The sequence below is a fragment of the Marmota flaviventris genome, chromosome 1 (assembly GCF_047511675.1).
Source record: "Marmota flaviventris isolate mMarFla1 chromosome 1, mMarFla1.hap1, whole genome shotgun sequence".
Taxonomy (NCBI): domain Eukaryota; kingdom Metazoa; phylum Chordata; class Mammalia; order Rodentia; family Sciuridae; genus Marmota; species Marmota flaviventris.
This window is the reverse complement of record NC_092498.1, coordinates 170,921,288-170,944,686: the sequence shown is the minus strand read 5'-3', so window position 1 is coordinate 170,944,686 and position 23,399 is coordinate 170,921,288.

The following is a 23,399-nucleotide window of genomic DNA, read 5'->3' as shown; positions in this document are numbered from 1 at the left end:
TCATGAATATGAATCACTCAGATCCATGTCAAAAACCATAAATAGATTCACATATGGGCCACTGTTTACAGAGGTCTATAAACAGAATAAAAGCCTAAGTGAGAGCCTTGGGGACAGGAGCTCAGATCAAATTAGCTGCCGCTATGGCAGGGGAAAAAAAATATGTCAAGTCTTGTCCCTATTAGTGTCCTGATCCTCCAGCTAAAGGTTTGTTGCCAAATTCCTGATAGTGCTGAGTAATATAAGGGAGCACATTTTTCCTTTGGCCCAGGCCCAGCACATCACTACCTGGTTCATCACACTCTCAGGCTCAACAGGTTGAAAAATACCTATCACGTTGAACCCTGTGAATGTCATATTTATGTAGACTTAAAATGGCCAATTATCAGTAATGTCATGCAGTTCAACCTAAACATTTATACTTCTAACCTATAGGATTTAGTCAATGCTATTATTCCATAAAATGCTAATTGTTGTATATGGCTGTTATGGTTTGGTTGTGAGGTATCCCCCTAAAGCTCATGAGTGAGACAATGCAAAAGATTTAGAGGAGAAATGATTGGGTTATGAGATCCTTAACCTAATCAGTGAATTAATCCACTGCTGGGATTAACTAGGTGGTGACTGGAGGCAGGTGGCGGTGACTGGAGGAGGTGGTATTGGAGGCGTGGCTTTGGGGTCTCTATTGTCTCTGGAGAGTGGAGTCTCTCTCTGCTTCCTGATCACCCTGTGAGCTGCTTCCCTCCACCACACTCTTCCTCCACGATGTCCTGCCTCACCTTGAACCCCAAGGAATGGAGCCTGCTGTCTATGGACTGAGACCTCTGCAAATGTGAGGCCCCAATTAAACTTTTCCTCCTCTACAATTGTTCTGGTCAGGTCTTTTAGTCACAGCAGCAAAAAACAAACACAAAACTGACTAAAATAATGACATTGAATCACAGAAGTTTATTTTTAATAATATGAAAAAAAAATGAGTCTCAAGAAAGCTAAATGGGATATAGTTAAATTAAAGTAGGACAAAAACCCAAGTTTTTCTCATGACCAGTTCCATGGGCTTTTCAGGATTTTAGTCTGCTTCATGGTGGAATTCTTAATGATTTTATTCACCGACATTGTGTTTCTAAAAAAAAAAAAAATTTAATAAGTAGGCAACATATTTGAAATGTGAGATTTCATGTCAAAATCTGATTGTCGGTATCTCTTTTAAAGTGGGAGAAATTTTTGCCCTGGGTTCAGGACTGGCATCAGGATGAAGTAAACCAGACACCATGAGGTTTAAAGACTCAAGTATACCATTATCAATCAAACAAACAAACAAAAAACCCTTAGCAATCATGATAAGTAATATTTTAGTGCCATCTCTAAATGATCAAAATTAATGCAAAAAACTCCATGATAATAAAGCCATAATTAGACAGGAAATGTAGAGATAGGTAAATGGAGTCAGGTCAAGGAGGCCAATTGGAGTGAGTCCGGGAAGTTGGAGACTGCTCCCTGAGGGACTGAAATGTTAATTCCTTCAGAGCCCTTCCTCCACCCCAATCAAGATAACCTCCCCCTGCTCCAACCTGTTGCTAAGGTAAACTGTCCCAGGAATTGCCCCTCCCTACAGGGAGTTATAAAGTTGTTAATTAATGTGTCCTGGGCTGCTCCATCTTGCCCTTCCCCCTCCAGCCTACCTGTTTCCCACCTTTTGGCCATCTCACCTAGTCACACATGTAGGAAAGAGAGAGATAAGGGGAAGAGAGCAGGAGAACAAAGGAAGCCTAGGACATATAAAAAGGCAAAACACCCTCACTTCTTGGGATACCAAGATACCAGCTATGGCCCCCTTCTCCCTCCGGGAAGAAGTCTATGTGACCCCTTTTAAAATAAACCCTGCTTTATATGCTTGCCTCGGCGAGCTTCTCTATAATATTATGCTTCAGCATGTGTAGAAGCAGGACTCGTCACCGGGAACCAGTGGTATCAATAAAAAAATCCACACTTTAAATTAATAGTTTTACATTAGATTAATAGTTTTAAATTAATAATTTTAAATTAATTGTTTTACTCTTCTGTTCCTGCCTTCCATTACAGTGTCATTGGAATAGTCATTTCTAATTAGCCCGCTGCTGTGGCATCACTTGGCCATCAAGTCCTGCCACTAGGCAGGTTTAGGATGATTGACAATGATATGAAGATTGGGTAACCCTGAGCTTTATGGGTAGTCATTTTTTTTTTTAATTCTATGGATTTTGATAACTTTTTCTTTCCACTTCGTTCAAAATATGTGAAGATATTTTAGTAAATTCATGTCTCCTTTTGTTTCAGGTTCCATTAGAGCTCTGTAGGACCCTGCCTGGCCTCAAACAGGTGGAGCCGAGTAGTAGCAGTAGAGAGCCCTTGGATGGAGGTGCTCTTTCCAGACAGTGGTCTGTCCACTTAGTCTCCTTCCCTCATGTGGCCTCTTTTTCTTTTCCTCCACTCATCTTTTAAATGTCAGTGAGTCCAAGATTTCAGAACCAAGCCTTTTACTCTTCCCTAGGTAATATCACCCAGAGATCAAAATTGTGGATTTAAATGCCATCCTATGCCAGTCACCCTCAAACGTGTTCATTCCTGACCTTTGCTTTCAGCTCCAGATTTACATACACAACTTGATATTCTACTAGAATGACTAATTAGGATTATTAATTTTGAAGCCAGAATTAAAGTTCGGTAGTCAGTGTAGTTAGGTAAATCGGATCTAATATCAAGTAAGATCTAAAATGGAGGCCATGCTGACAATGATTCCAGGAAATGCAGGACAACTCATGGAATGTTAATGAAGTCCCAGAAAAGCCCCTAAGCCCAAAGTCTATCCCAAAGAAATGTTAATGGAACCCAGGAAACAGCCCCCAACAGATTTAGAGACAGCCCATCCCAAAGAAGTGATAATGCAGTCCTTCCTGCCCAGATTACTTGTTTGGCCCACCTGTGTCCCACCCCTCTGGGCCTTCCCACCTACATTCCATCACTGAAAGAACTATAAAAAGGGGAGACAACCGCACTTGCACGGATTCCACCTTTTGGGTCCCCTTCTTCCTCCAGGAGAAGTCTTTTCTGCTGTCCTTTAATAAACTTCTAATTTCTACTCTGCCCTTGCCTCGGCGTGCTTCTCTGGTGTTATTCTTCAACATTGGGGAAGCAAGGACTCGTCACCGGCCAACAGCGGTAACAATTTGACCTATTCAAAACAACTTTTTGATTTTGCTCTTCCCTCAATCTTCTCCATCTCAGTAAAGGACACCACCATCCTCCCAGATCTAGAGATTAAACAGCCTAAGCCTTCCTTAGTGTATCTAATCTCATCTCCCACCTTGAAACCTGTAAGAAGTTCTCTTCTCACCATCTTGTATATCCACAAGTCACTAACTAAAACAACACAAAGAAAACTAAAAGTAAATAGCAGAAAGATCGAGAAAGTACAGAGGAGAAGAGGGGAAGGGAGGAGGAAAAGGAAAGGGGACATACTGAGGACTGAATTAGACAGGATTATATTCCATGCCTTTATAAGTATGTCAAAATGAATCCTAATGTTGGTATAACTGAAAAGAACCAATAAAAAAGAATTACTATTGATATCGGCCAAGTTATATTGTTATATTGTGTGTAGGTACAAATACATAACAACAAATCCCATCATTATGTACAACTATAATGCACTAAAATGTGGGAGAATATGGAAAAAATAAATTTAAATGGACTTCAATTTTTTTTTTCTGGTGCTGGGGATCGAACCCAGGGCCTTGTGCATAGGAGGCAAGCACTCTACCAACTGAGCTAGATCTCCAGCCACTGGACTTCAATTTTTTTTAATCTGAAATTTATTCATTTTTCTCATATCTGTTGCTACTACCATGATCCAATATCGACCCTCTTCCTATTCTCTTGGCCTGAAACACTTTCTCCTTGGCTCCTTTCATAACTGGTTTCTTCTCATCCTTTAGATCCTGGCTCACCTGTCTCCTTTCTCACCTCACCTCCTATCTGGTGAAATTACCCTGCTTGTTTCCTTATTTATGTTTTTATTTTTTATTTTTCCTCATATAGATTTCACTGATGTATTGCCAGATCTAGGTATGTAAGAAAAGATGTTCAGTAAATATTTACTGAATGAATGCCTAGTTCCATTAATGAGTTACTGCCAACAAACAATAGAAGACCCCCCCATCCCCCCCATCCCCACCCTGGTACTGAGGATTGAAACCAGAGCCTCACCCATGACAGGCAAGCAGCAAGCAGAGGGACATCCAAAGCAAACCCCTTTTGCTTTTCTTTCTTTTCTTTTTTTTCTTTCTTTCTTTCTTTCCTTCCTTCCTTCTTTCTTTTCTCCTCTCTCTCTCTCTCTCTCTCTCTCTCTCTCTCTCTCTCTCTCTCTCTCTCTCCTTCCCTTCTCTTTCCTTTTCCTTCCTCCCCCCACCCCACCCCACTTCTCTCTCTCTCTCTCCCTCCCTCCCTCCCTCCCTCCCTCCCTCTCTTTCTTTTTCTGAGACAGGGTGTCACGAAGTTCTCCAGGCTGTCTGGCCTCCTGCCTCAGTTCCCTGAGTGGCTGGGATCACAGTCACGCACCACCACACCCGGCTTAGAAGCCTCTTATCTTTGAGAAAAAGATCTCAATAAGGGGTATTTTCTCTTATACACTAGCTAATGAACCATGCAAGTTAATTTTCAGTACAGATACACAAGGATGTGTTTTTCAAGCAGTTATCTCCGTAAGCTCATTACACAGCAAAACATTTCAATTCAGGAACACACAGATTTTTATTGTCAAGCCAAGCTGGAACAGAATCTGGGTCCTGGAAAATGATCTTAGCCGAGAAAATCAGAGTGAATAATAACTGTATTCCATTAAAATTTTATTTTGGAAAAAAATGTCAGAGTGAATCTGTGTGAATTAAAAAGTAGCTGACACAATGAAGACCTGAAGAAATTATGAAAATTTTAGAGAATTAAAAAGTTTTAAATAAAATCTTAGAGAATAAAATTAAATAGAATTTTAGAGACTAAGAAGATGTCCTTATGGCATTTTTTTTCTTGACTTTCAATACATTTAGATAGTATCAGTCTCCAACCACATTTAGGTTTCCTAAATGACAAGATTTGGGGGCCACCATGAAATCTGACCACAAATGTCAGAAATAAAGCACCCAAAGAAAAAACTTCAATCCATTTAGTCATCTCATTGTTGTGATCCTTCTAAAGTAACAGCAAAACCAAGAAGTTATTTTTAATTGTTCTGTGCTCATCTCACTGAGTTTTGGCGTATCGACATAAGGAATTTTTATAAACAGCTTTATTGATATATGCATCATAAAATTCATCCATTTTGAGGTTATCATTTAAATGATTTTAGCAAGTTTACAGAGTACTGCAAACATTGACAGAAATCAATTTTAGAAATTTCAATTCCCCAAAAGATTCCTCATGCCCATTTTTAGTGATTCCACATTTCTATCCCCCACACTAGGGCAAATCCTATTCTATGTTCCATATCTGTAAGTTTGCCTGTTCTGGCATATCACCAAAATGAAATCATAACAGTATAGGTTTATAATCATACTGTATGTGCTTTTTCACTTAGCATAATATTTTTGAGATTTACCCATGATGTAGAATGTGTAAGTAGTTCATTATTTTAGCTCATGAATAATATTCAATTATCCGGATATAACACATTTGTTCTATGAATTAAATGATGGACATTTAGGTGTTTCCAGATTGTGTCATAAAGAATGCTACTTGGAAAACTCAAATACAAGCTTTTGTGTGGACTTAGTTTCTTTGAACTTGCTATCCTCCTGCCTCAGTCTCTCATTTCTCTGAGTAGATATCTAGGAGTGAATCTATTGGTTTATAGGGGGTTTTATGTTTAACCTTTTGAGAAATCTTCCAAACTGTTGGGAGAGTGTCTGCAAGCATTTTCCATTCCCACTAGCAGTGTATGAGGTTTCTCTCCCTTCTCACACATTTGTGGCTAATTTATTAGAGTCCTTCCAGCAGGTGTGAAATGGTGTCTCCTTGTGGTTTTAATTTGCCTTTCTCTAATAACCAGCAATGTGGAGCATCTTTTCATGGGGTCAGTAGCCATTCCTATACCTTCTTTGATAAAATATCTGTATGTATTTCAACCCCATTTTTATTGGGTGTTTGTTTTATTAATGAGTTTAGAGTTCTTGGTAAATTTTGCATGCAATTCCTTTATCAGATATATGTTTTCTCACAGTCTGTTGCTTGTCACTTTATTTTCTTAATGGTGACATGAAGTGCAAAATTTTGAATTTTGATGAAGTTCAATTTGTCATTTATCTGACTGACTGTTCTTTTTGTATGAGAAATTGCTGCCTCTCCTAAGGTCTCAAAGATTTTCTCCTGTTTTATTTTAAATGTTTTATTTTCCATTTAAGACTATGATTTTTTTGTATGGCATGAGGTAAGAGCATAAGTTCATCTTTTAAAACTGAATATTCATTATGTAAGGGTAAAAGAAATTGAAGTTAAAGCGTAAAAGTTAAAGGGTAAAAGACCGGGCATTGTAAAGTTTCTAAGCTGCAAGGTCTGAGTTAAAATGTAAAGGATTAGGTATTGTTAGGTTTCTATGCTACCTGCAAAACCTGAAATTTCTGTAGCTGTTAAGACAATGCTTGGAACCTCCCAGTAAATATTTCCCCTGACTATTGGTTGTTTAATAACTGAAGGGCTCTGTGTGGTCGCACGTAGGCATCGCAGGGCCTAAATCAATCAGTTTGAATGTGTACCCCATTTAGAAATGACCTATCACTCCCGCCTGACCTGTTCCCGCCAATGAATAAACTAATCATGTTTAGGAATTGTAGTTTGATTTTCCCACGGTGTATGATGCTTTGTTAAAGGAGACTGTGATGTATGTAAAGTCCCGCCCTCCAAAAAAAGTGTACTTAAGCAGTGCTCAGCCCCTGCTCGGGGCTCTGGGCTGCTTTCCCTTCTTGAGTGGGCACGGAGCCCCAGCATGCTGGTTCAATAAATCCCCTTCTGCCAATTGCATGAGTGGTCACTTGGTGGTCTCTTTCTCCGACGTTTCGCAGGACCCTTACAATTAGTTCCAAAGGATAAAAAAAAATTATCCTTTACCTGATGAATTTCTAAGGCATATTTGTCAAATATCAATTTACAGAAAAGATTTATTTGCAGACTTTCAATTGTGTTGCATTGAGCTACCCTTATGCCAATACCATATTGTATTGATAACTGTATACTTACAATACATTTTGAAACTGGGGAGTAAAAGTCATCCAACTCTGTCTTTCTTCTTAAAAATCTTTTTGGCTATTCTAGATGTTTCACATATCCATATAAATTTTAGAACATATTTGTCAATTTATGGAAAAAAAATAAAAAGCCAGAATTTTGATAGGAATTGCATTGACTCCTAGTTCAGTTAGTGGAGAATTTCTGTCTTAACAATACAGTCTTCTAATACACAAACATAGAAAGTCTGTTCATTTACTTAGATTTTTTTTTTTTTTTTTTTTTTTTTTTTTTTGATACCAAGGATTGAACTCAGGGGCATTCAAAAGCAGTATGGAGATACCTTGGGAAACTGAGAATGGAACCACCTTTTGACCCAGCTATCCCACTCCTCGGTCTATACCCAAAGGACTTAAAAACAGCAGACTACAGGGACACAGCCACATCAATGTTTATAGTAGCACAATTCACAATATCTAAACTGTGGAACCAACCTAGATGCCCTTAGTAGATGAATGGATAAAGAAAATGTGGTACATATCCACAATGGAATATTATTCATCATTAAAATCATGGCATTTGCAGGTAAATGAATGGAGATGAAGAATATCATGCTAAGTGAAGTTAGCCAATTCCAAAAAACTCCAAATGCCAAATGTTTTCTCTGATATAAGGATGTTGATTCATAATGGGGTTGAGCAGGGAGCATGGGAGGATTAGATGAACTCTAGATAGATAAAAGGGGAAGGAAGGCAAAGAAGGGGATATTGGGGTAGGAAAGATGGTGGAATGAGATGGACATCATTATGCTAAGAACATGTATGAAGACATGAATGGTGTGACTCTACTTTGTGTACAACCAGAGACACGAAAAATTGTGCTCTATATGTGTAATATGAATTGTAATGCATTCTGCTGTCGTATATAACAAATTAGAATAAAATAAAAAGCTGAAAGAAAAATAATTAGCCAATGTGAAGCAGAAATGAAAAAGAATATCAGAATTTCTGAGATTCATAGAACTGGAAAGATGACCCGTTCTTGAATCTTATCACTCTCTTCTACACCTAAATCTAAAGATGAAGGAAATTTGAGTTTAATACTTAACGTAAACATTGTATTCAAGAGGTCTGAGTAGTTAAGGTGGTACTTATAAATTCTTTTAGTTGAAAAAAAATGGCTTTGAAAGAAGATAGAGATGTGATTTTTCCACCAAAGCCCATTTATTGCCCATATGTGAGCAATTACATCTAGAAATGGTGGCACATCCAGAGATACAGCCAGGGGAAAAGAAAGTGTGTATAACTAATGGCACTGGGGATTGACCAGAATCAAATATTAAAGCTAATATGTTTATGAGAAGTTTATGGTAACAAAACAGTTATAACCTGCACTAAAATATAGTGACTATTTGTGACTTGAATCAACTGTTAGTGTAAGGGTAAAAGAAATTGAAGTTAAAGCGTAAAAGTTAAAGGGTAAAAGACCGGGTGTTGTAAAGTTTCTAAGCTGCAAGGTCTGAGTTAAAATGTAAAGGATTAGGTATTGTTAGGTTTCTATGCTACCTGCAAAACCTGAAATTTCTGTAGCTGTTAAGATAATGCCTGGAACCGCCCAGTAAATATTCCCACTGACTCCCTGGTGGTCCAATAACTCGGGACTCTGTATAACTGGTCACATAGTCCTTTAGGCCCTAAAACCAATCAGTTTGAATGTGTACCCCGTTTAGAAATGACCTATCACTCCAGCCTGACCTGTTCCCGCCAATGAATGAACTAATCATGTTTAGGAGTTGTTGCTTGATTTTCCCGCGGTGTATAATGATTTGTTAAAGGAGACTGTGATGTATGTAAAATCCCTGCCCTCCCCAAAAAAGTGTACTTAAGCAGTGCTCAGCCCCTGCTCAGGGCTCTGGGCTGCTTTCCCTTCTTGAGTGGGCACGGAGCCCCAGCATGCTGGTTCAATAAATCCCCTTCTGCCAATTGCATGAGTGGTCACTTGGTGGTCTCTTTCTCCGACGTTTCGCGGGACCCTTACATTAGACCCCATTTTCCATGGGTGGGGAAATAGGCTGAGGAAAGCCCATATGGAAGACATATTCTCCAATGTTCTTTTCAAATGCAGCCAAGGTTAATGAAATAGAGGGTGAGCAAAGAGCTAGGGATAAAAATGTCCTGAGGAGCTACTCACAGGAAACAGAAGCAGTGATTAACCATGAAATTTCCCTCACCCCTTTGGAAAGGGGCCCTTGTGAAGTCTGCATGATTTCAGAACATGGATGATATAATGACTGCTATGTTCTTCATTCTTCCCCTTCCAAGAATGAGAGCCTTTATCGAAGTTATTGAAATTACCTTGCTTTTATTCCATCTTTGTATTACTAGATTTAGATAGAGTTACTCACTATCAGTTCATAAGTTTCTGGATCAGAGTTTGAATCTGTTGAGAGCCACAGCCGAGTCAGAAGGGCCCCTGGCATTTTGCCAGAAGTAATGGTTGAGAGGCGAGCCATTAAGATGATGCTGGATTGATTCAATTGTATATTATACCTTTATACCAGTAATAGGGTGGCTCTTGCTGCCTAGGGAGCCCGCTACTTTGGAGTTCCCCTTGAGTTCTAGCGGGATGAATGCTTGCGCAGCCCAGTGGAGGGAGTTCCGGTTGGTGTGTGGTGTGTTCCTGGGGGCCTTGTGGGTGGCGTTAGGGAGAGTTCCCAGGGAGTGTGCGTGGAGTGCTGTTGGAGTTCAGGCAATAAAGCTTCCTGTTTGAAGATACAAGTGCTGTGTGGCGGCTCGGAGATTTGTGCCCAGCCAGACTGCGGCATGAATCACGTATGCACTTAGACTATCACAGTATGTTGGACTTTGAGCCTAATACTGTGATTGGATGAGACTGAGGTTTTTTTGTTTTTTTGGTAAAGCATGAGTATATTTTGCATGTAAAAGAAAAGGAAATGAACAAGATGATGGAGTATGGTAGAATTATATTGTATTATTGTTCAAAATATTTGGTGCTTCTACCTGAGGTAAGATTACATATTCCTGGGCTGGGGTGGTGGCTCAGTGGTAGAGCACTTGCACGGGTGAGGAACTGGGTTGGATCCCAGCACCACAAATAAATAAATAAATAAATAAACAAACAAACAAAAAATACGTGTCTTAAAAAAAATACCATGTTTAAAAAAAAAAAAGAAAAACACTATACATTCCTGCCCTGCTTTGCATGTGACTCCCTGTGGCCAATAAAATTTGAGAAGCCACACATGTCAATTTCAGTAGAAACGCTAAGAGCCATTACACAGTGGTACTTTCTTCATTTTCCTTTATTGAGAATGGCAACGTTCCAGGTAGAGCTTGGCTTCTACAGCACAGGTCCCAAAACAAAAACAACATTCACCAATGCAAGAAATGGCATAAGACCAGGAACCAAAACTTCATTGTTTCAAATTTCTGAGATTTGAGGATTGTTTTGTTACTGTGTTATAAATATCCTCAGAAAACTAAAAATGACAACTGCAATCATCACTGAACTTCTGATTCTTTAACTACATCTAAGGAGGCCATAATACACAAGGGAACACTCTCTGTCCTTAAATAAACTTAATTCCAAAGTTTAAACTAATTAGAAAAAGACTTCTTTTAAGAAAATGTCTGGCACAACTCTTATCTACCCATCTAAAATTACATAGATTAGCGTCACCCTTCCTACTTAAAGAGCTGTTAAGGTTCCAACATCTGAACAAATGGTGCTATTGTCCTAATATCCAACAAGAGAATGAGCAATTCCCAATTCACCCAAGGAATTTAAATTTACATTATGATGCACAAGTCCTGTACACTGTACTTATTTGTATTTGTACATGTTCCCAAATTAAAATAATTTGTTATAGATTTAAAAGCCAAAATGTATCCTTTGGGTTTCTTCTGTAAAAATGGTTTTTAACATCAAATGTTGAATATTTTTTTACAACAAAGAATCTTCTAAATTAAATCCATTCAATTCTCAGCATGTTATCGCTAAGTACAACTATACAAAGCAGAAAAAGAGACAGGCTACCTATGACAATCTCCATTTTGGTTGAATATGGCAGCAAAAAAAAGAAGTTGTTAAGTGCTAATAGAATATTTACTGGTATATTCCCACCTGAATGGAAAATCAAAATGAGTTTCATGTTTTATTGGATTTACATTATTTGTGTCAGTATCTAGATGTTCCTATATACTGGAAAGTTTACCTACAATTATATTTTAATTTTTAAAAATTATAATTCCAATATTAGTGCTAGTATTTATAAATAGGATTGCTTTCTGGGAAACTAAAGAGTGATTCCTAAACCAGTAACTAAGCAAAACACAAAGCTGCCAAAGTGCTTTTTGGAAGCTTTGTGTATTTTAATATTTTTAAGCTTTTAATATTTTTCTAGTGAGTGTTTATAATTTAGCCTTAAAGGAATTAATGCAAGCCTTGGAAAAAAGCTAAAAAAAGAAAGAAAGAAAGAAACCAAAAACCTGATGGAGATAAAAAAGTGGGGTAAAGAAGTGTGGGAGAGAAAAACTAAAAAATGTAACAATTCGGTAGTAAGTAATTTAATTCTAATCCCATATCAGGAGAATAGCAAATTCCCTAAGCAATATTACAAAGAGATTAATTTTTTTTCTGTAGAATTCTGAGCCCTATTTTTAATAGAACCATTTTATTATCTAAATATAGCTACCATTAATTTTAATTTAGCTGAGTGCATTATCCATAATTATCCATTTGAAAGATTATCTGTAGTCTCCCGTCTTTACTATGAAAACTGTCAGACCAACAGAGAAAGAGTAGGGCTGTGTGAAGACAGAATTAGCCACGTAGAGCAGTGTCAACGGTGGTGCCTTTTCAACCACGCCCTCCAGCCACTGCAGCAAAACATGAATGGTTTGGATTTCCTGGGCTCTGAATTATATTTTTAAATAATCCTGTTTTGTACTTTAGATACACAGAAAAAAGCTAGTTGACAACAACAGGAGCCAGATAAGATCTATATATTATGTGCAAATGCTACATCTTGGACTATGCAATTTCATCCGAAGTTCATAGCTGTTATGTACAGACTGATTCATTCTCCAAGATGCATCGCCTCCTCCAAGAAAGCCTAATTTATACTTCTCAAGGCATTCTTCAGGAAAGCGTAGTTTATCCTGGGCTAACCTTTTCTTGAACAACCTTCAGCAAGTTAATTATTCTCTGCTCTGCTTCTCTGTAAAATAGAGATTAAATTAGCATTTACTTCTTTGGATGGTTGGGAGGGTTATGAGAATGTATATGAATGAGGTGCATAGAGTTGAACTTGACATACATTAACTTCTCTGTTAATTTTAGCTCTTTCAATTAAAGAGAAAGTAGAGGATAAAAATGCACTGTTGACTGTCCAATCACTTACTTCATAGCACCTGTTATCTACTGGGTCTCAAATGCCTACTTTGGGAAGAATAAAGAGGGGGCTCCTGGAGAAATACTTCTAATTAGAAGGTAAAGAAGAAAAAAGAACCAGCAAAAGTGTTCTGGGTGAAAGTGAGAAAGTGCCAATTTTTACAACTGGAGGAAGTTCAAAGAGTTTTAGCTTCAGGGAGGTTGAGGCAGACACTGCAGCTTCTACAGTCGGCACATTAAGATAACTTGCTTCCCCTTGGAGATTATGTTGGCATAAGGTCACAATAATAAAATATTAACAGACCCCAAATCTCAGGTTAAATTTGATTGATTAGTATAAAATTTCATCCCGGAAGAGTAGCAAACGTATCACCATACAGCATCAATACGGCTAGACTATAATTAGATAGAGTTGAAGACTATTTTAAAAATGGTTTCATAGGGTGAGATGGCTAAACAGAGGCACTCAGGGTTCACCTGTTCTTGCACAAAGTATAACCAAAACAACAGATGTATAGCTGCAAACTGAGGTGAGGGACTGTGGAAAATACTGGAAATTAAGAGGTGAAAAAATAGAAACCATGTAAGATCCAGAGACCAGCACCCTAAGAGAAACAAAATATATCAGCACCTTCACCCTGGCTCCACAGCCAGGAATGGGAGAATCTCCTCTATGTAGGAGTAAAGGTGAAAGGAGAGTCCCAACACACTATCTGTATAGATAGTGGCTATCCTAGCTATTGGAAAGCTTCACAAACCTTTTAAGGTTGAAGCCTAAGGAATTAAGAACCTAAAATCTTCACAGTAGCCTGGCTTTGGAAAAAGAATTCATATCCTCTCCCCGTGGATGCCCAGGGTGCTATAACCCTTTGCCATCTTGAGCAGGGACCTGTTAACTGAATGGATGGGTCTATGGTGCAGAAATGCCTGCCTGTTCCAATCTCAGGGACCCCTCAGACATCCCACTGAACTGCCTCATGGGTAACTGCCTCAAACTTTCTAAAAAAGACATATGTTGGGGATCTCCAGAAAAAACATAAGCATATGTATGATTATAGAAGGGGGCATATTAGATTGACTTAGAGGGTCGGAGGCTGGATAGGTCCACAATGGCCGTCTGCAGGCTAGAGAGCCAAAGAAACCAGTAGCCACCCAGTCCAAGAAGCTGAAGCCTCAGAACAAGAGGAATCAGTGATGCAGCCCCAGTTCAAGAATGAAGTCTGGAAACTCCGTGAGGATCACTGGTGAGAGTTCCCATTGGCAAAGGGAAAGAGCTGCAGTTAGCTGTTCCTGAGCCATGGTGGCGGCCGCGCATGGACCTACTTAAGAAGCCTCCAGCTTGTTCTCTCCAGGCCCCCTGTTTATTGGACCCTGCTGTTCACATTCAGCACAGGTCTCCCCACTCAGTTTGCTGATCCATCTGCTAGTCTTTGGGGAAACAACCTCATGGCCCCATTCAGAAGTCTCTTGATCCTAGGTATTTCTCAATGTAATCAAGTTGACAATCCAGATAAACCATCATAAGACCCTATGTAGTTCTATAAACTTTTGGTAAAAACATTTTTATTTATTTATATTTTATCCACGCATATTAATCATATATTAATGATATTTCCACACATGCACATAACACACATTGATCCATCCTTACCTCCATCCCCTGGCACCTTTCTCAGTCCCTGGAAAGCACTATTCTACCTTCAGGTCAACTTTTTAACAATTTTTTACTTTTTACATATGAGAGAGAACATGTGATACCTGTCTTTTTTGTGTGTGTGGGGGTGGAAGGTCTGGCTTATTTACTTAATGTAATGTCCTTCAGTTCCATCCATTTTGCTGCAAATGACATAATTTCATTCTCTTTTTGTGCCCAAATCATACTCCATTGTATTTTTATGCATATTTTCTTTATCCATTCATCTGCTACTGGGTACCTAGGCCGACTCCATATCTTAGTTATTGTGAATAGTGCTGCATAGAGGGACCTCTTTTATATGCTGACTTTATTTCCTTTAGCATGGATTGGCTGAATTATATGATTGATCTATTTTCAGTTTTTGAGGAATCTCCGTGTTCTTTTCTATAGTGGCTGTTCTCAATTACGTTGTCCCCAACAGTATCTAAGAGTTCCTTTTTCTCTACATCCTCACAGAACTTGCTATTTTTGCTTTTTGTTAATAGCCATTCTAACCATGGGGAGATGCTTTCTCATGGTAGTTTTGATTCACATTTTCCTGATGGCTAGTTGATATTGAGAATTTTATCTATATTTATTGGCCTTCATATTACTTTTTAAAAAATGTTCAGATCCTTTGCTCAATTTTCAAATGTTATTTATTTGTTTTGTTCTTGTTTGTTCTTGTTTAGTTTTTTTTAAAGTTCTTAATGTATTCTGTATATTAATCCTCTTTCAGAGAAATAATTGGTAAACATTTTTTCTCATTTTGTAGGTTTTCTCTCTTTTTACTGTTTACTTTGCTATACAGAAGCTTTTTAGTTTGATACAATGCTCTTTGCCAATTTTTAATTTTGTATTTTGTGCTTCTAGAATTCTATCCAGAAAATCATTGACTGTACTGCTATGTTGAATAGTATTTAATTGTTTAAAATTCAGATTTCCCTCCAATTGTTTTTCAATGTATTACTTCTTTTATGGTTTTTCCTGAAGGTTAGGTGAAATAAAAACATTAGAAGCATCATACACATCCAGTTTATATATGTTATCAAAGATGTTCCAGTCTAATCTTATTGGAATATTTTCAAATTAAAATGTCATTGCTGCTGGGTGCAATGGCACATGCCTGTAATTCCATCAGCTTGGGAGGCTGAGGCAGGAGGATTGCGAGTTCAAAGCCAGCCTCAGCAAAAGCAAGGTGCTAAGCAACTCAGTGAGATCCTGTCTCTAAATAAAATACAAAATAGGGCTGGGGATGTGGTTCAGTGGTCAAATGCCCCTCAGTTCAATCCCTGGTACCCCCCCACCCCCACCCAATGTCATTACTACTCTGAAGTTTATTTTTTACCAAATTTCTTAATTTTGAATCAATGATGGTTAATTTTATCCCCCCCCCCCCCCATAACTTCCTGATGGCTATCTGGTATAATGGATATCTACCACTTTTGGGAGGTGGCCTTCTTAGTAGCTTCATTCTGAAGATGTATCTGGGGTATGAATTTTTTTATGTATTGTTGAATTTATTTCTACCTAGGATGTGTATACTTTCCAGGCCCCTCAAGGCAAGCATAAGTGACATCAAGGGTTGTGCACCAGCAGTCATGGTCCTCAGGCCACAGGCTGTCAAGGAGACCATTCTCAGGTCCTTCAGGATGAATACAGGAAATGCCTGGGCCTGTGGCAACAACAGCCACAATTCTGGAGACACAAGATGTGATGAGATCTTCTCCAGGTCCCACAAGATGAACACAGGTGACACTAGGCTCTGTAGCATGGATAACTATGGACTCAAGGTTGTGGAATGTGAGTCCTTCTCTAGGTCCTTTGGGGTAACTGCAAGTGTTCTTGGTGTTTTTAGCATTGGTAACTGCTTTCTGGAGCTATGGAACCCAGATGGGATCTTCTGCAGGTAACAAGGGACAAGTACTAGTGATAATCATGGACTTTTCACACCAGAAGCAATGGTCCACCCCAAGTCCATGGGCTGTAGAGGAAGCCTTCCTTAGGTCCCCTGGAGCATGTGCAAGTGGTGTCTGGGTTTATGGCACTGCTATACTTACTTGCTCTGGAGTTAAAGGACTTGGAGGAAATGTTTCCTAGATCCTAGGGCTCAAGTGGAGGTGGTGCAGGGGTTTGTGGCTTTGACCCATCCTGGAACTTCAGGATGTGGGTGGGAATGTCCCTATTTCCATAGTCACCTACACTCTTGCCCTGAGTACCACATATACTGCCTCCTACCATCACTGCTGCTACTGACTCCTTGATGCAGGTCTCCATTCATTCACTAAAGCAAATCTGTCTTTTCAAGGTAAGAAAAAGTGTCTATAGTGGTGCTAAGAGCCATAGCCAAGTAGTAATGACGCATGGCATTTTTGTTTGAAAGGTGACGCCAGCAAGCCATTGAGATGATATGATTATGTTAAGATCTGCATTCAAATGGATATTAGACCCCTGCTGTCCACCCAGCCTGCTAGGGACTCCTAGAGAGTGCTCTCCAGCATGGAGCTGACCCTTGGGGTCACAAGGCAGTCCCAAACTCAAAACTCATGTTCTTGGTTTCTTCTCCGTTTCTCAGTTTATTGCTGAAGCCAGCTCCTTTGTACCCAGCTCATCTCACCAACCAGGCCAGCTGGTGACAGTCTTATTTTGTCTTGACCTATAAGGGTCACAGAATGGCATTGTCTAATGTTGGTATTCTGTGAATTTGTTCATGTTCAACAATAACAGCAACAACAATAACAAAACACCAAGACCTAGTTATGAGTGCCAAGCCAACTCCCAGATGTCTTTTCCCAGGTGACAACATGAAGGAAAGCAGTTACACTCTCATTTCAACAGTTTCAAAATGGTAGGTATTCATTGGCAATAGTCGTAATGGTAGCAACCAAGTAGAATCCTTAATAAAAATGTTGGGTCTGAGGAAAAATGCAAATAAGGAATCACTTCAGAAGTGGTTTGGAGAGACTTCATTCCCTGCAAATCCTGGAAATACAGGATTTCTCTTTGTAAGCAGGTGGGGTCTCTGAAAATTTAGACTTGACTATTAAGAGTTAAGAAGAAGAAAAGGGTGTTAAGGCCCGTGACACTTAGATTGCATATATGGACATTAGATCCTTTAGAGAATATTAGAGAACCTTTCTTTCATATTAATTTTTTCATATATAGCTAAAACTTTAAAAAATATTTGCTATTTCTTTTAAAGAATTGCAAGATGTATGATGACAACATAGTAGACATCTACTTTTAGTGGCCCAATATCCACTCTTTCCTCCTTACAAGATTCTTAGAAGTTCCTTTGGGAAACATTTCCTTCCCATTCCCAGCCAGTCAATATATCTCATCTCTTTCATTGCAATGATTGGTTTAAGAATGGACACTTAATCCAGCCTTAAGCCAATGAGGATGCATATTCATCTGACCATAGAGATTCATTCAGAGGTGGGCATATGAATTAAATTGATTCAAATGAAGGTGAACTTCAGGATTTGGGCTTAAAATGGTCTATTTGGTGATATTAAGATATGAGATTCAGAATGATATAGCCATTTATTAACCTAGAGATTCAGTCTAAGGACTGAGTCAACGTACAGGAAGCTGTATGGAGAAGAAAATTCTGACAATGCTTTTCCTCCTCCGGTTACAACTGGATCTTGCCTCTGATATTAAGAAATCATTACTAACTCCAAAATCAGAAAATTTCCCTCCTATTTTCTCTTCTAAGAGTTTTATGGGTTTATAAAACTTATAAAGCTTATATTAGCCTTAAAGTCTTTAGTCCATCTTTAATTAACTCATATATAAATTTGAAAAGTAAAATAAGGGGCCAACATCATTCTTTTACATGTGGATATCCAGTTTTCTACAGCTAACACTAACTGGTTTTAGGTTAGGAATAGTTACATAAGAAAAATGTTATTTAGATAGCCACCTTAACTTTTTCTGACAAAATTTAAACATTTATGTCATTTGAAAGCAAGTGGTATTAATATCTAATCAATGTTCCTTTGAAAGCAAATAGTATTAATATCTAATCAACGTAATCTTTTTCAAAAATGCATTTTGCAAATAGGTTCATTTTTATGAACCTAAATATTTGTTATACAAAACTACTTTTTGAAAGAAAGTATATCTAAATATCCAATTTCCGGAACATTTTTTTTTCCTTGAAAAAACCATCAGGAAGTAGCTAAATTTGGGGATTTTAAGCTTATGCATGAATTCTTAAGAACTTGATCACCTAAAGGTACAGGTAGGAAATAGTCACCACAGAATCTCACAGTCCAGGGAGGATAAAAAGCAAGTGAAGGAGAAAACCTCAAAAAGGGAAGTCTCATGGGCTGTGGCTCAGTGGGAGAGCGCTTCTCTAGCACACGGGAGGCACTGGATTCCATCCTCAGCACCACATAAAAATAAATAAAATAAAGATATTGTGTCCATATACAACTAAAAATATTTTTTAAAAGGGGGGGAAGCCTCAAAAACTCCCCCGTATCGCACCTTTTTGGAAAAAGAAGACATCCCTACTCTGAAATCAAAGGCAAATGAATGACCAGGTTATCACTAATTTTTTTTCAATAATAACTTAAAACTGAAAAGTAGATGCAGTTTCAAAATTATTCAAAAACTCAGCACCAATATAATTTGTGAAGTTATTCCATCTATGGAAAAAGTAAAATAACCCTTCATGTATCAAACATTTCCAGCAGAAGAAATTCTGATAATCAAATCAAGGTTTTATCGAATTCTTCTGATGTCAAATAATTTAATTAGGAACTAAAGGCAAAACATAAACTACAACTATATGTGGTCAATAAAATATATTGTTTTATTCTTTGTTGAAAAAATAATTTATCTTGTCAAATTGACAATCATACTCATCTAACTAGAACTGGATTACTGACTCTGCCACCTTTGAAACCTGTTTCTAATCTTTTCCTCTTTAAATACCATCCAATATACTTTAATAATATTAATATACCACAAAATTACTTTCTTTGTAGAACAAAGACAAGCACTTTAAAGCTTGTAAAGTGACTAATTCTTAATGTTGTCAAATTAAGTTAAGCAATTTAATACAATTACTAAATGTACTTTTTAAAAATCGTAGCAATTAAAGAAACTTTCACTGTCTTTGTTAATGTATATAAATAACTTGTTTTAAGCCAAGTTGTTTGGACAGGCTGGTATATTTTTTTTCCAGAATTCTGGTAGACATTGTTGAAGTTCTAGTCAAATCCAAGTTTTCATTCAGAACTAGCATTCAGCCAAATTAAACAAGAACATTCACTATTGTAAAACTGGATCTCCACCCATGTCTGACTTGGAGTTCATATTGTTATTTATTCTCATACTGCTTTATAGCACTGTCAGTGTCAAGGATAGCTTTCATCATAGGCAGAATAATGTTGATCTGAGTTGCAAAACTTTCAGATTTGACCATTACTTGACACTTGCTAATGAAAATACAACTCTAAATCTCCTGAACTTGTTAGAAGATAGGAGGGTTAAGAGATGTTGTTTGGCTTTGGAAGTGAAGATAGTGAAGCAAATAATCCTATTCCCTTCCAGCCTTAAATTGAATAAACAAGTGATGCAAAACAAAAACATCTAAGTAATTACTGATACATTGTGATTAGTCATTTTCAACTGGGTAACAAATTTTTCCATGAACAAATTGAGGTTGTAAATTTACCCTTTTATCTTAATGTGTTTTCAATTGCTTTCTTTTCAATTTTTTTTTTTTGTTAACACCTATAGCCTATGGTTGCCTTTTAAGAATCTATTCATCCTTCACCTCCTTTTTTCCTTTCTCCCTCATTCAATTACTATTTGTTATATCAAGTACCAGTTTGAACTAGTATGCTGGGCACCAAGGATTCAATAGTGACCATAAATAGACAATAAATTTTGAAATCTGTAGTCAAAGAGAGGTGACTAACATTACGGCACACAAATAAAAATTAAATAATGATTTCAATGATGCTTTTTGCTGAGATGTTATTAAAATCTGTATTGGGGATCTCATCAAATCAGAGAGAGTAAAGAAGGAAGACCCCTTGCTCCAACCTCTATTGGATAAGTTGCCATTAACCACGGAAAGAAGTGAGAAGAAGTAATCAATGGAAAAGAATAGCACAAAGTCCTTGTGGTAGAAGAGAACATGTTGACCCTGAAGAACTGAAAAAAAAACAAAATTCTCCCAATATGCCAAAATGCAGGGGCAGGGGGCTGGAGAGGAAGGGAAAGGCTAGATCTTACAGAGTCCAACAGGTTCTGTAGTCACAAAAGGGCTAGAAATGGGGGACTGATGTGACTGGATTTGCATTTTATAAAAATAACTTTGACAGCAACGTGGAGGATGATTTGAAAGGAGACCAGCACATTGTGACTCAGGAGGCCATTATCGTTTGAGGAAGAGAAGATCATAGATAAATCAGCACACAGAACACAGTAGAGGGAAGATGAAAAATTTGAGAAATATTTAGATAAAATAGATATGTCTGGATGATGGATACAGGGATATATTAGCTATTTATTACTATGTTAAAATGATCCCCAATCTTTGCAGTTTACAATTAATATTGATCTAATTTTACCTGTGGGTCAGGAATCAAGGTGCAACTTAGATGTATGCCTCTGACTCAGAGGTAGTCACAGGGCTACCATCAAAGTGTTGACTAGGGATATAATCGCATTGAGGCTGATTGTCAGATGGAGGCTTGATTGGTGAAGGATTCACTTTCAAGCCTACTCGTGTGGCTGTTGGCAGGCCTTGTATCTTATTGACTATTGGCTGCAGACATCAGTTCTTCGCCATGTGGGCCTCTCCAAGGAGCCACTTGTAACATAGCAGCTTATTTCCCTCAGAGTGAAGGCAGAGAAAGCAAGTGAGGGGGAGTGGGGGGGGGGAGAGGGAGAGAGGGAGGAGAAGGAGGAGAAGAAGAGAGAGGAGGATGGTAGAAGGGGGAGGAGGAGGAGGAGAGAGGAAAAGAGAGAGAGAGAATCAGAACAAAGGAGTGAAGGAAGCCAAACAAGAAGTCAATCTTTTTGTAGTCTATCTTGGAAAGGACATCTCAGTATTTTTGTCGTATTGTACTCATTAGAAGTGGGTCATTTAGACCAAAAAGTGAAGAAGATTACACACAGAGCCACACATACCAGAAAATGGGACCACTGGAGGCCATTCTGGAGACTATCTACCAGGGGGAACCAGGAATCAGGAGGTACTGTGGTGTTCATCAAAGAGATTGGAAAGGATAGAAAAGGACCAGATTTGGAGACAAGTTTTATTTTGGGCATGATGAGTATGAAAGGACAAGATGCCTTTCATTAAATCAACAAATATGCACTTATAAAATACCTACTATATACTATATTTGCCATGTGGGCCTCTCCAAGGAGCCACTTGTAACATAGCAGCTTAGGCAGTATTCTAGGGATGGACTATAGCAATGACCCCTGAATAGTTCTTCCCCTCATGACATTTGCTTTTTAATTGTTGAAGACAGATGACATACATATTAATTCATTAGTTAGTTCAGATAATCACAAGAAGCATATAGAGAATAACATAGGGCAAAATGTGGGTTTCATATCAGCTATAGGTATCGACAGATTTTAGGGTTTCAAGAGGATAATTTGAAGACTGAAGTCCTATAGATTCCTCTGGTACTCTCAATGTATTTTGTTGTCTTCCCTATAGCATTTATGAAAAGCTGATTTATATTATAATGCAAGTAGAGTATAGGAACAGTGGTCCACAAAAGTGTCCCCTCAAACGGTGTCCATCCATATCAACTCCCTGAGATGTGTAAATTTATTAGAAAAGGGGTAGTTAAAGATGTTAGAGAACTTAAATCAAACTTTAAGAGATGAGCTTGGATGATACAAGTGGGCTCTACATGCCCTCCCAAGTGTGCCAAAAGACACACACAGAGGGGAGGAGGCATGCGGCCATGGAGGCAGAGGACTGGAGAGATGGAGCCACAAGTCATGGGATGACAATGGCCACCAGAAGCTGGAAGAGGCAAAGAACCAATTTTCTTTTAAAGCCTCCAGGTAGTTTGGCCCTGCTGATGCTTTGGTTTTGGACTCCTGGCCTTCCAAAATATGAAAGAATGAATTCCTCAGTTTGTGGTAATTTCTTATAACCACCAAAGGAATCTAAGATTCACTTCTGAGGTTATTCCCTATCACTATATTCATAGCATTTACTACAAGTCGGAATTATTTGCTTGTTAATTCATTCATTGGCTTCCTTGCCTAATATATACAGCTTCACTGTATAGCCAGCCTCTTAGTATAGTATCTGGTACATATTATGTTCTTAAGAACTGTGTGTTAAATGAATGAATGGATAAATGTTAACCATAGATTAAGTCTTGTAAGACAGAGACCATGTCTTTTATTTATTTATTGGTACTGGGAATTTATCCCAGAGGTGCATTTCCACTGAATCACATCTCCAGCCCTTTTTTACTTTTCAAATTTTGAGATAAGGCCTCAAGTAAGTTGCTTAGGGCCTTGCTAAGTTACTGAGATTGGCCTCAAATTTGTAATCTGCTTGCCTCAGTCTCCTGAGTTGCTGGGATTATAGGTACACCTCACCATACCTGGCAATCATGTCTTTTGATCACAATTCTTAAAGCCTCCAACACAAACTTTGCAAAACAAACAAACAAAAAACTGTTGGTGAACTAGGCTGGAGCTCCAAAAAGTCAGAAAGTCTGGATTCCAGGAATGTTATTGGAATTTATAGCTGTGAGATGGTCTCACTGCTATATTATAGTGTGTTCAGAGTGGGTCTGATCTTTATCTGCTCTTAACCTTGAGAAGGAGCAGGCCCTGATTTTAATCATTTTTGAAACCCACACATGATCTACGGAGCTTAGCATATGGTAGAGCCAATAAATATCTGAAGCTTTCAGGTAAAGTAGAATGATGTATGGCTTCAGACCCAGCCACAACTGAAACATTGCATCCCTGAGTAAATTCCTAATTAACTCTGAATCTCAATATTCCCAACTCCAAGGAAGTAATCCATGCCTACGAACTACCTGAC